This window comes from Elgaria multicarinata, chromosome 9 (assembly GCF_023053635.1).
Source record: "Elgaria multicarinata webbii isolate HBS135686 ecotype San Diego chromosome 9, rElgMul1.1.pri, whole genome shotgun sequence".
Taxonomy (NCBI): Eukaryota; Metazoa; Chordata; class Lepidosauria; order Squamata; family Anguidae; genus Elgaria; species Elgaria multicarinata.
The window spans coordinates 74,244,500-74,259,781 of NC_086179.1; positions in this window are offsets into that span (position 1 = coordinate 74,244,500).

Genomic DNA, 15,282 nt, shown 5'->3' on the forward strand with positions numbered 1-15,282 from the left:
TTCTCTCCCTTATTGATACATAATTACCTGAGGGACTTAGAGAAGAACCTCCCTTGATGATTTAAAGTCATGGGCAGGCTGGTATGGGGAGAGGTTTTATATCTGTTAAAAATTGAAAGCATACAAGTTAAAAAAAAATTACATAACACAATAAAGACAGTAAAGCCACATCATTATGATAAAGGCAGGATCTACACTACTGCTTTATAACAGTTTATAACGGTATTGCCAAGTGTTCGGGCCCAGGACATATTCCATATACCATTTTCAATCCACTTTCAAAGTGTTATATCCTGTTTGGTGTAGATCTGACCAATGTAAAAAAAAAGTAAAACCACATCATCATGATAAAGACAAGATCAATAACCGAAAATGCCTGGGTAAACAAAAAGGTTTTGAGCTGGCACTGCACCATTGGCATCAGACACATCTCCATAAGGGGGATATTCATAATCAGAGTCCTGCAACCAACAAAGTTCTCTCCCGTAAAGCCCCATCACCTCTAGTCAAATGTCTGGCTCCCGTCACTTCTTCTGTCGCCACTCCCTCATCGCTTCCTGAAAACAGGAAGTAATTAGCCCAATTCAGTCCGGTGGGAGAGAGCAGCAACCAGACTCAATGAGGGTTTTTTTGCGGCACAATAATGGCCAGAAGGGGCAGAAGACGCGTGAGAGGCGGACGATGTCATGTGAGTAATTTGCGAGTGCCCAGTAATAAGCGTGCAGTAAAACGCTTGTCGGATGGAGCTTATAATGTACCTGATTGTCTTGGAGAAGAACCTCCTTTGATGATTTAAAGTCATGGGCAGGCTGGCATGGGGAGAGGCTTTCTACTTGTAAAAAATGGAAGACATCTTCATCCTAGTAGACTTTCTAAGTGAACTAACGCCAGGCCTTCAACTGTCCAGATGCCTTTATTGGAGACAACACAGGTCAGCCGTGCACGGCAGGTGCCTCAAATTGGCACTGACATGATAAACTGCTAAGGCAGATGGGTTGTTAGCCTGTAGCTACATAGAAACCGCATGGCTTTCTTAACAGAATAGGAGCTCAGACGGAAAACCAAAAATTGATGAAATAAGCAATTAGAGAGCAAGGCAGACAGATATGCATCCCTGACTCCAGGATCACCTTGCAATCTGCTTTGAGCTAGAAACCGCACAGCACAAGAAGGAAATACTTCCACAATATATCAAAGTTGTTAGAACTCAGTGCTTTCGTAATTTAAAATGTACTCAAAGAAATGGTACAAATGCCCTTCCTCTGAATCCCTTTCTCCCCCAAAGGTCCTCGGAAGAAGTTACAATATTTATCAGAAGTGTATATATACTTAGGACCCTGGGGTATGGGCGGAATTAAAAATAATAATAATGATATCTTGAAAATATGGGAAGACATGATCCATCCAATTTGCTAACGTGCTGGATTTTCTTAGAATGAGGAGAAAATACCTGCTGGTTATTAAAAGCCTGTACATGTCTATCTGTCATCTATCTACACATATACTGTATATGGAATGGTCATCTGCACATATTTTTGTTGCTTTATGGTTCATAACTCCATCCGTTCCCTACTGGAATTAGGAGTTATTTCTCAGTGTGGGACTTAAGAATCGCAGAGGCAGCAAAAGCAAATGTGTCCCTCCCTTCACTTTTGAAAAACCTGAACTTGTTTTAACCTGTTTCCCCATAACCTCTTCTACTTGACATAAACCTCCTATGTTATCATTTATATAAAAACAATAGTTTTATAATTTATAAAAATATTTAAAATAAAAACACACAAACAACCTGGCTTACTTAGTGCCATGGGCGTCGTCAGCAACAACTGCACTGTAAATGACCACTGTTAATAATGTGATTGTCACTTTTTGCATTGAATTTCCTTCTGATCTAAATGTTTACAATTCATCTCCCCACACCAGCAGATGTATTGTATATAAACCTGTAACTCTCCATAATATTCCAGGCAACTGATGAAGTGGGCTATAGTCCATGAAAGCTTATTTCAGAATAAATTCGATAGTCTTTAAGGTGTTACAAGACTCTGTTGTTGTTTTTACTGCATTGTAACTCCCTTCTCCTCTGGATATGGTTAGAGATTGGTATGGGTCTATGTGTGTTTGTGTGAGTGTGTGTACATGGAGGTGGGAGGGCTGGATATGGTGGATTTTGCCGGGAACCTACAAAACCTGAAATGAGCCCTAGCTATAGTAATTATCTGTGAATTGGTCTATGATGAGTTCTTAAATCTTTGATATTTCACAGCTTGGATGTAATTTTGGTTACGACTTTAAGATGGACAGGATGAAGGCATGAGATGTTTGGTGTCCTATGCATTCAAAGTTTTGAGAAGGATTCTGATCTAGACCATCATCTGCCTGTATTTGCTATGAAGTCTTTCTGTCATGTGTAAATCTATTTCAGAGAATGAGCTGCCATTCCATTCTGCCTTGGTAGAAAAGCCTGTAACTCAAAAATCTCCATGTCCCATTATCACCAGGATCCCCCCCGCCCCCGCAAAGAAACTTCATTACCATCACTGTGATTTAAGAATGAAGCACCCATATAAAACTCCCCATTTGCTTTTATCTTTGGGGTCCCCTTTTGGTGGATAGCCTCCAATACATAAACTACCTGAAGCTTGTTCCCCCACAAATACATATCCGTTGTTGTACAACACTGTCATAATAAATGGACTTGCTTCTAGCTAAAGAGCTAGCCAGCCAGTATCACTAAAAAAGATATTGTGGGTGTTTGATAGACATCTCAGAGCACAGTGTGTTAAAAGATAACAATAGTGTAATTATTCTAAATGAGACCATTTAATTGAAGTTCTTTTTATTGTCCATAGTCCTTGAGGGTAAAGAGACTTTCTGATAACTCTTCCCCTTTATTTATTTTTTGTATCATCAGCTAGAAGTAATATCTGATCATATTTGTCATGTAATCTTTCTCTTATCAAGCCTTGCTTCCTATAAGATTAAAAGAACTCGTATATCACTGCCGTCTTATCTACCAAATTGGCAACACTGGATGGAGAACAAACTTTATATAATCTTCCCTATTGGTTTTATTCATTATTAAGGTGCAATATGTTTGAATATAAGGTGTTGGTTTGCTTGAATCTAAGTGCAAAGCACGTTTCAGAATTTTTGCAAGATAGAAGTCCCGACTCTCCAGCAATCTTTCTTGTTTTGTTTTTTTGTTTCACCTCATAAATGCCGGCTCATGAAATAAAATGCCTTCTAATAATTAAAAGATTCCCGCCAGTGATTTTGCGACGAGGGGGGGGGGAAGTGTTTGCTCCAGGTTGAGCAACATTATGATGGAAGCCAAATGCTTTTTATCTTATGGAGATATTTAAACTTAATTGGGTAAAAAGAAATTAAACAAGCCAACATCATTATAGCATAAACATAAACGGCTTTGGATCATTTGGGAAAATTGGATTTTCCCTATGTGGAATATATTGCCGAGTATATTGAGGATATAGAGTGCAGCCCATGTGTAGTGTGTTGTGCTAAGGATACATAAAAGAAAGAAGAAAGAAACCTGTGTGTGCATTGTAAATGCAATAGTTTTAATAGCCAGAGACTACTCAGGGCCAGATCTACACCTCATGTCATATTGATACAATCCCATCATGGTGACGTTGCACATGTATGCCTTGTTGCACACACAGTGACATTGAAGCTCTGGGAAAGAAACTTAAGAACTTTGAGATGCAAATAGTTTTCTCATCCATCCTTCCAGTTCTTGGAAGAGGAACAGAAAGGGAAAGAAAAATACTTCGGGTAAATGACTGGCTAAGAAGGTGGTGCTGATGTGAGAAATTCGGATTCTGGGACCACAGGCTATGCTACTTGGAAGATGGACTGCTGGCAAGGGATGAGTTGCACCTCACAAGGGCTGGGAAGAATGTGTTTGGTCACAGCATGAAGAACTTCATCAGGAGGGCTTTAAACTTAATCCTATAGGGAAGGGAGATGTAAACTTGGAGGTAACAACGGATGAAAGCTTATGCACCATAATAGAGAGAACAGCTCTAATAGTACCCCAAAAATACTCTTCACAATAATGTAGGAAAGAAGCCAGACCATAAAGCACATGGTCTTTGATGTCTGTATATTAATGCCCAGAGTATTGGAAACAAGCAGAACGAACTTGACCTGATAGGTATAAATGAAACTTGGTGGGATGACTCCCATGAGTGGAATACAACAATTGAAGGGTATATTTTGTTCAACTCCCCCCTCCCCCGGCCCAGAAGAAATAGAAAGGGAGGTGGAGTTGCACTATATGTTAAAAATACTTATCCCTGCACAGAAATACAGGAGGATAAGCCTGGTAGCCCCATCTAAAGCATCTGGATTTAAATAAATGGGGCAAGGAATAAATGAGCATGATAGTCGGAATCTACTACCGACCACCCAATCAAGGAGAAGACGAGGATGAAATTTTTGAAAAGCAAATTGCCAGTGTTTCAATGAAGTGTGATGTAGTAGTGATGGTGGCCTTCAATTACCCCGATATCTGTCGGGGGACAAATTCTGCCAAAAGTGACCCTTCTAAGAAATTCCTGACATGTGTGGCTGATTTATTTATTTATTTATTGCATTTTTATACTGCCCAATAGCTGAAGCTCCCAGGGCAGTTCACAAAAACTAAAACCATTCAAAGTATAAAACAAACAGTATAAAACCATGATATAAAATACACATTAAAAACTGATTAAAAACATACCATGCATGATTAAAACATCTTTAAATCATCCTAAAAACATTCTAAAATTCCACTGGATAGGCCTGCTGGAATAGATCAGTCTTTATTGCTTTTTTAAATTCTAAAAGACTGTCAAGTTGACGACTCTCCTCCAGCAGGTCATTCTTTCTCCTACAGAAAGTGGAGGAAGAAACTAGACTATCCTTGACTTGATACTGACCAATAGGGATGACTTTGTGGATGAAATGGCAGTTACAGGAACTCTGGGGGAAAGTGGCCACATCATACTTGAGTTCTTGATTTTAAAGGAAGCAAAAGCTGAGTCTAACCATATGCGTATTCTGGATTTTAAGAAAGCTGAAGGGATGACCATGTGACCCATTCAGTGGGTGTTTTTATTGCACTGCTTTTCCTGCACACAGCAGGAAATGGCAGCAAGTTTCTATATATATATATATATATATATATATATATATATATATAGTATTTTCCAGGTCTTTTTTTGTGACAGAAAAATGAGAGGAAAAAGTGGGATGCATGCGTGAATGGACAGTGTCATTTAAAGGATGTGTGAAAACCTGTGAGTGGGTAGTAACGAGAGTGCAATAAAACACTCATCTGATGAACCCCTGAGTGTCAATGGCTAGATCTACACTACTGCTTTGTAGCGGTATTGAAGTGTACTGATAACTGTTGGAGCACAATCCACATTTCATATACTGCTTTCTGAGCATCATTTCCTGGTTTTTCTTCCACATTTGCTATGATTTGACACAAAGTGAAGACTGAAAATAAATTGGCCATTATTATGAACTTTAAACGTTGGGCTGTCTGAAAAACTATTTCTTATGCGTACAGCCAGAACCAGGCTGAACTGTGCAACCGTGTACACGTTCACTTAGAAATAAGTTCCACTGAGTTTGGGGACTTACTTGCAGGTAAGTGTGTATAGGACTGAAGCCCAACTGTTCAATCTTCTGCACATTTGCATGGAACTAAGTCCCCTTGTTTTCAGTGGAACCTTGGGATGCAGTCATAGGCCCACTTAACTGGGACTAAACCCCACTGAAAATAGTGGGATTTATTTACTTTGGAATAAACACTGTGAGGCCTTAGCTAGACCTAGGCTATATCCTAGGGCGAACCCCAGGATTGTCCCTGTGTGTCCAGATGACACACAAGGGATCCAGAGATCAGGGAGGCATCATCCCTCCCTTCCCCCAGGATATAGACCTCCCCTTTGGAGCCGCTTTTTCTTGGCTGAGCCTGAGACCGCGGAACATCTGGCCCGTTTCTGCGGCTTGACTCCGCTTCGTGTGATTACTCGCATGGAGCCAGGAGCCGCACCTGGGGTGCAGCACTCCTCAGGAGAGCTGCGCCCATCGGGGTTAGAGTGTGTGTGGGGGGAGTGGGGAAACCAAATTAAATTTAAAAAAGACTTACCTTCAGCGCACCAGCATTCGTGTGCTGCGTCCTCTTTAAAAAAAATAAAATGGCGGGCGCGACACCTCTCTTCCTGAGGTTGTCACGCCTTAAGTGTAAATGGGGCAGAGATCTCTCATTAATCACAATGTGAGATCTCCCTTCCTCTGCCCTGGACTTTCAGGTAGGTCTAGCAAGGCCCTGAGTCTCTTTTGTGCACTGTTAATTGTCGTGCATCAGTTGTCCTGCATCAGGGCTCCCTTCCTGAACAAGTATCCATGCCGAAAGGCTGTTTCCCACATTGTGATGCCGATTTTTTCCCAGGCACACTGACATTGCCCCACAATCCGCTTTCCAGAGATTAATTTACAGCTTGCCATGAGCAAAGGGAAAGAACAAACAAGGTGCTTTGCAAGGTGTCTGAAAGCAGATTACTCCTGGTGGTTTATGCAAACGAAATAAGACAAAATGTGTCAGGAAGAGTGAGATGTACACAGCCATGATAGTGCCAATGGAGGGGCAGCCCCCATCTGGCAACTCTAAATTGTAAGTATATGCTAGCCCAGTTTACAGGCTATTTAAGACAAAGTTCTTGGACTTAAGCCATTTCCCCTCCTGATCCAGTTAAGCTGAAGTATTTGAATGTAAGCCAATTTAGTCAATTGACTACAATTGGATTAAATCGAGGTACTTCATTTAAACTTGTAGCCCTATCCATAATCTTGTTCCACAGATACCAAGTGGCTTAAATACACATAATGTTCGTTATCCAGATAATGGATCGTGCCATTTGGTTTGTGGTATAAGTTTTAGCTCCGACCTGTCTCTGTGAATCATTGGAAATGGAGCAATATGTAAACTGTAAAGCTATGTCATTAAATAAGGCATGCATTTTTCACTATTCTAGACCAGCTCTTATGTCTCCCTGATACAAAGCTGGCTATTCCAATTTTCAACTTCAGATAACAATCACCAGCCATTCTCTATTTTATCTCCCCCAAGAGGGATATTCTCAAAAGGTAAGAGGACTGTTTCATTTTACCACTGACTCAGGGGCTTTGGGGGCATCTTTTGTTATCACAGCAGTAATGACATTATTCCCCACGCGCCACAGCATAATGCTCAGTGTGAAGACAAGTATGGATCATTGCTAATTCTGTTAAATGGATGATTAAAATGACAAGAGCGTCTGCAAGCAAAAAGTTGCAACTAGCCACGTGGTGCCTGAAAAGCTCTTGCTATTTATTTATTTTATAATAGATTTGCAGTTTTATAATTACCTGGCAAATCAGTATTAATCCATGAACATGTGCAGGCCCATTGTGTTCAGTCATGAAGAATCCAACTTGCTTCTTTTCAATTCAGTCAAATGTAACAAACTGTATGGTTGCATTAAACTTATTTCAACATACTCAGTTTTATTATTTTATTTATTTATTTATTTATTTATTTATTTATGGATTTTTATGCCGCCATTCAGCCAAAAAAGGCTCTCACGGCGGCTTACAAAAGTATTTCTTGACAGTCCCTGCCCACAGGCTTACAATCTAAAAGACATGACACAAAAGGAAAGGGGATTGGGAGGGAGGAGGAGGAGGGGGAAAAGGAAAGCAAATTCAGGCACTACAATCTTAGTTGCAAAGTTCAGCAGTGACAGTTGACAGCAGGAGGAAGGGGGCTCTCAGCTGGAGCTCTTGCCATGTATACCAGCTATTAATGCAACACATACTAAGGACAAAATAATAATAATAATAATAATAATAATAATAATAATAATAATAATAATATTTCTTACCCGCCTCTCCATTTTGATCGAGGCTGGGAACTACAGTAAACATAAAATACATACAACTGAATTAAAACATAATACACATTGTTAACACATCCTAAAAACATCCTGAAATTCCACTGGATAGGCCTGACAGATTGCATACTTGCGCTAGATCTACACAACTGCTTCATAGCAGCATTGAAGTGCACTGATAACATTTGGAGGACATTACACAATCCATATACCACTTTCATAGTGTTATTTCCTGCTTTTTATTCCACATTCATAATGATTTGACACAAGATGTAGATCTGGCCTTGGTCAAGTTGCCCAGAGAGGTTGTGGTATCATTAAAAAAAAAGAAAAAAAAAGAAAAAAAGAAAAAAGCCCTGCTGGATCAGACCAAGAGTCCATCTAGTTCAGCAGTCTGTTTACACAGTGGCCAACCGGCTGCCCACGGGAAAGTTGCAAGCAGGACATGAGTACAACAGCACCCTCCCACCCACATCCCCCAATAACTGTTGTACCTGGGCTTACTGCCTCTGATACTGGAGGTAGCACATAGAGTGGCCATTGATAGCCTTCTCCTCCAGGAATTTATCTAGCCCTGATTTAAAGCCATGGCACCGTATGTGGGCTCTATGCCACTTCTGTGTGATGCATGAGTGGCCTACCATTAGGCAGAGTGAAGTGGCCATCTCAGGCAGCTGATTTGATATGCCATGACAGTTATACACACTGACTTGGGCAGGGAAGCAACATTTGCTGCTTTTTGCTCAGGCAGCAAAATGTCTTAGGCCACCTCTGTGTGAGGTGCATTTAGTAGAATCCTGAGGAATCCAGCTTTATTCCCATTCCTCCCTCTACCCCACCCCCCAATAAAGTTCTGGTCCACAATATGAAAACAAAAAAATGGCAAGGGACTCAAAATGGGGCAAATAAAAAGACATCCTTATAGCTGGCAAGTCCGTACTTGAAGAACAGTATAAAACGGAAAGGGCCAAATTGTTACGTAGTAGGTGGAAGGATTAATAGTTCCCAGGGGGAAATTTAAGCTAATGTACCTTGTCTTTTCACAGTGTTGCAGGTGGTTAAAAAGCTTCACCTCCCCCAAATTCTATGATCTCCAGAAATGTTAAAGGTACAGAATCCTAATATTGAAAGGTGAGTCATACCTATTTTACAACCAGCTCACAACTAGAGTTTAGCTTCTTCCAAATAATGATAAGCAAATCATGCTGACTCTACATAGGTGAGATATGCCAGTGATTTTTGCATTTTCTATCTTCGATGCGGAAAGAGTTCCTTGTCTGTTGAGGAATCCATGAGTATCTACCATGAAACCTCGTGTGTTACAAAGAATTCTGGCAAGTTTTGGGACACTCAGTTGTCATGACATATTAGTCAGGTCTGTTGGATCTCACCATCACTCCACATCAGTTGATAGTGAGCACAGAATGGACTCAACACTCCTATACAACTGGGCATTGCAGGGAAAGTTTAGACATGATGAGCAAATTGTCCTTCAAGGAAGCATATTTGCCATTTCCAATTCTTTAATTGAAGAAATGCAACTCAGATTCCCAAGAGCCAAGGGTTACCCAGAATACAGTTGGAAACTCTCAGAGATATGAAAAAGCTAGCTGAAAACTCCTCTTACCTCATCATATATTTCTGATGTGGGTGTCACCAGTGGACAAGATATCCCTGATCTAAAGCCAAAATTAAGTTCTTCAGGGCAGGATAGCTATCCATTACGTGGATGATTCATCTCTGTTCACCAGTGGCCTCTCTGTCTGAAATGGACTTTTGTTCTTCACATTTGTCCTTGCATATCTTTCTGAATCGATTGCTGATAAACTATTTTGCTGAGAGAAATAATTTCTTATTATGATGATTTCCCTATGCGTCTGAGATCAGAATATATTATTTAATCTGTAAAGCCAGTCCTCTGCCTTTTGGTGTTTGGTGGAGAAAAATGTACTGTGAGATGATGCAAGTCATTTTCAGTTGGAAAAATAGGGACTGGGTATAAACTGTACCACTTTTCATTACCTATAATCATGCAAATCCATCCTAGCTCTATTGAAGCTAGGATTTTTAGGGCTCAGTATCTCGGATATTTCAAGCTTTCATAGGCTGAAAAATATATATGTGCTGTATCAAGCTAGGGATATGTTTTCCCCGTCTGCATAGTTTTATTTGCATCATAAATGTATATGGTCTTATTTCCACTTTCCTTCTATGCAGTATTTGCCTGGAAATGCTAGAATCTCCCCTCTTATATTCAAGACTTCATTACAAAACAACTTTTGTTTTAAAGGCAGATTTCTTCATTTCATATATGTTTATCATTTGTACTGTATTGTCACACAGTGCCAATTTCCTATTCTCTGTTGCAAAAACAAGGAAGACTCCTTAATCACTAACACATTTATAGGCTTCCATGGGCTAGAGCCTGTTTTGTCAGATGCAAAAAAAATATGATTGTCTGTTTGCAGATGCATCCATCCAAGGGTATGGGGTGGAGGTAAACAATGGGGGCCCCAAAGGCCATGAAATACAAGGAATAGCAATAGCTAGGTCACACATCTATCTGTAGAACTAACTGTATATAAACAAGAATAAATGTCTATAAACAAGAATGTATATAAACATTATATAAATGTATCTAAACAAGAATGATGCATTTCAACAGGATTCACTGATGGTGCTGCTATTTGTTCTTGCTATGCTAATTTAATATCTAAAGAGAGACATTTTGCAATGGGAAAGATATTGCAAAGTTTGAGGAGGGCCAACAGAATTAAATTTGCTGATGTCTTTTTTTAAAAAAATGCATGGTGTGTTTGAGGTCAGCAGTAGAATATCTCAAGAGACTGAAATGTTCTCTGACCGGTAACTGCAGATCAATTATTTGTAGAATGTTAATTTCTTGCAAGTGGGACCTAATACGGCAGTGTTAGGGTGACCCATGTGTTTCTTTTACTGAAGACACTCCTTCATTGGAAAGGCTGCTAGAGTATTGCCTTCTATTTGAAGGTAGGCATCCCTCTACTTTGAAGGGCTGTCCTGTTCGATTCCGGATTAAAGCGAAAGAGCCATAAGAACTGTTGCTCATCGACATTTGACTCCTAAACTGCAGGCTGAGCAGGCAGGCACACAGATCATGTGGTCACGTCATACAATTCTATTCAAAATTCTAGTAATGGTTTCTAAGTTTGCATTTATAGATGTAAATGAGCACATGCATTTTTTTTCTTTTTCTTTTTTTGCAAACCGCTATCCTCCTTTGTCCTCTTTCTTGGTGATGCAGAAGTGCCCACCCTAATCCAGTAGTCTAAGCAATTAGAACAGCATGCTCCACCAACTGCTCCTCATTCTCCCTCCCCGCACCGACAATGGTGGTGGTGACTTGTGTCTGCCCTCCTCCTTCACCTCTCCCTCCCTCCCTGATGCTCTCTCTGCTCTCCCGACTCCTGTCATGAGGATGGCAGTGGTGGCAGCTGCTGCCTGCCTTCTCCTTCCTCCTCCCCTACCATCACCATTTCATCTCCCTGCTCACTCCCCACACACAGTCCACACCCCAGGGCAATATGTGAAGGCAACTGTTTCTATATCTGCATAGAGTTTCTTCTATGGGGACAGGTACCTTGGACAATTCTGGGTACCAGGCACCAGAACGGAGATCCTCAAAAGTGTATGAGAGGGGAGGAGATTGCATAAATTGGAATGTCACATGTTTGGGCCTCCAGTTTAAGTGTGGATGCCATGATACTGCTAGGTAATCTTAAGAGGTTTTCTGCATCAGGCATGTATTGTGTGCTCATGGTGATGTACAGGTTCTTTAGACAATGGCCTAATCTACACCAAGCAGGATCTTGCACTATGAAAGTGGTATATAAAAGGCAAGAGCCACACTACTGCTTTATAGTGGTATTGAAGTGCACTGACAATTGTTGGGGCCCATTGATACATACCATGTACCACTTTCATACCACTTTCATAGTGCTATGTCCTGCTTGGTGTGGCTCCTGCCTTTTACATACCACTTTCACACCACTTTCATAGTGGAAGATCCTGCTTGGTGTAGATTAGGCCAATGTCATGACCATCTAATTTTGCTTCTGTTTTTAAAGAGTACTTTCCTGGGGAGTTTAGAATGGAGAAAAATGAAGTATTATTTCTGAAAGTGAAAGAACACTTATTTTCCTACTTGTGTAATTGCCTTATTCCACTATAGCACAGCACCATCTAGAGGATATGTAGAAAAAAAGCAGAAAAGGAAAAGCTCTTAATGTAGAGCTCAGATCTCAATTCTGTGACAAAACTGGAAAAGCTCTTAGACCCTCGACTTTTGCTGCAATCCAATGCACACTTTCTAAGGAGTAAGTCCCATTTAATACTACAGGAGTTATTTTTGAGTAGACCTGCAAAGCATTGATCTGTTAATGGTTTTATGGGTGTGTGTGCTTTTAATCAGCCACATACATAACTTCAGTCATGATGCACACAACTAACATTTCTCTTCTCACCACCACCACCACCACAACAACAACTATCCCCTCCTTTACAACTGCCCCTACATTCTTGACATGTACAAAAACATGTTTGCCACCTCTGATAAAACAACAACAAAATTGCATATTTGCCTTTTAAACTCACTTAAAGCATAGCACCATCATGACTTCAGGAATGACATTGTGTTTGCTTTGGCAGATCTCAGGAATAAGCACCATTTCACTGTAGGAAAGGATAATATATTTTAAAAATAAAAATAATAAAATGAACATATGTAACCCTGTCCATGACTAGCTAGCCAACCCCTGATCACAACATGGTTTTTAAAAATAAGAAAAAAAGGAAGGATGCTGCAGTGACCAGTTATCAGCCCCAGAGGGGCCCATCATGCCCATACTGGTCCAGATGCTGTCAATGGGCCTATCCATCACTGCCCCATCATTAGGCTCTCTCTGAGTGGTAACTTGCATGCCTCATGGGCTGTGAGGCCCTGGACTTTGGTCCCCATGGTCTAGCCTTAGCTGCTGTTGGGAATATTGCAACGTCATCTGCATCTTACTGTAAGGAGGCAGTGTTACATTTCGTTAATTCATGGGAATTTTGACCACAGCTAGCCTTAGGAATAGGAAATAGGGAATAGGGATTCAGCATGTGCTGGATGGGGTTACACTCCCCCTGAAGACACAGGTCCGCAGCTTAGGTGTACTTCTGGATTCAGCCTTGAGCCTGGATGCTCAGGTTTCGGTGGTGGCCAGGAGTGCATTTGCACAGATAAAGCTAGTGCACCAGCTGCACCCATTCCTAGAGATGTCAGACCTGGCCACGGTGACACATGCCTTAATTACATCCCGATTGGATTACTGTAATGTGCTCTACGTGGGCTTGCCTTTAAAGAGTGTTCAGAAACTCCAGCTGGTTCAAAGAGCTGCAGCCAGATTGTTGACCGGGGCTGGTGACAGGGACCATACAACTCCCCTATTAAAACAGCTCCACTGGCTTCCAGTCTGTTTCCGGGCACAATTCAAAGTGCTGGTTATGACCTATAAAGCCCTATATGGCTCAGGTCCAGGTTATTTGAAAGACCGTATTCTCCCTTATGAGCCTGCCTGTGCTTTATTTATTTTATTTATTTATTTAATTACATTTATATACCGCCCCACAGCCAAAGCTCTCTGGGCGGTTTACAACATTTTAAAATAGTAAACATTAAAAGTATACAATTTAAACACACACACACACACACACACACACACACACATAAAAACAGTATAAAAACAACAGTATCCATTTAAAAACAACAATTGTGAGATCTTCTGGAGAAGCCCTTCTTTCAGTCCCACCATCTTCACGCGTGCGCTTGGTGGGAACATGGGAGAGGGCTTTCTCGGTGGCTGCTCCAGTGCTTTGGAACTTTCTTCCCAGGGAAGCTAGACTGGCTCCCTCCTTGCTGGGCTTTCAGAAGCAGGCTAAAACTTGTTTGTTCCAGCAGGCCTTTGGAGGATAATCTGTCCCTCCATCTATGTTAATTGACTTATAATTTTGTTGTGTATTTTAAATGTGTTTTTTTCTTTTTTTCTTTTCAATGTAGGTTTAAAACTTTGTAAGGCCACCTTGAGGCCCAGTATTGGGCAAAATGTGGGATACAAATTATAATCATCATCATCATCATCATCATCATCATCATCATCATCATCATCATCATCTCCATAGAGTACAACATGGGGCATGTCTACACAGGGGGATATCCTGGGGATCACCCCGGGTTCATCCCTGTGCATCCACATGATGCACAGGGGTTGCAGGGAGGGATGATCCCATGCTTTCCCTGGGATATCTCCCTACCCTTTAATGCCAATTTTTCCCATGGTCTCGGGATGATCCCGAGACCATGGGAGTTGTGGCCTGCCATCGCAGTTCCATCCCAGCTCCTTGCGAGTAACTGCGAGGACTCGAGACCCAGGCATGGGTCATAGAGATCTTCAGCTCTATTGGGTGGGGGAGCAGGAATATATTACTTTTTCATTTGAGCGCTCATCTTCATTAAAAAAAAATGGTGGACATGATGTCCTCCATCCTCCCGGGACGTCACATGCTGCGTGTAGACTGAGGGGGAGGATCTCACGAGCATAATACCATGAGATCCTCCCCCCCCCGGGAAGTCTAGACATGCCCATGGTTTCCTGTGGTTTCTTCCATTTGCTCCTCCCCTTCCTCCTCTGCCCGCAATCTCTCTGATTTCCATCACTGCTAGGAGGAGCACGTGTTTGCTCTCACGCGCCTGCCCATGTAATGTATAGAACAAACGTTTTTGAAAATGTATGCTATATGCCAGAATATTTGTGAATAAAACTTTTTTCTCCTCCACTGAAGAAGGGTGTGGTCTCCTTTTATTATTCTACGTTATCCTTTGTGCCCACGGGACTGGTAAATGCTCGTTTTGTTTTCTTTTTTCTCTCTCTCTCTCTGCTAATTGCCTTTTAACAGGGTCATCAGTAGTTAATAATCCCATCAGCTGTACAATTGTGTGCATAGTTATGGGATTGGGCGTGTGCTCACTCTTTCACTATGTAGGGTGCAATGCTGTCCCAGTAAGGGTCCAATCCTATGGATGTTTAGACAGAAAAAGTCCTACAACTCCCAGCATGCCCCAGCCAGCATAGAATTCTGCCCTACATGTCTGAAGTGGGCCACCCTTCATATAACTGGGGAGAAGTAGCAATGAATTGGGACAGCAAATTACAGTAAGACTGGTTGTTGTGTTGAATAAAACACCTATTTCTTTACCATGTGTCTAGAGACAGAGATATATGAGAAGCTATAAAGTCCTAATTACCAGCAGGTAGTC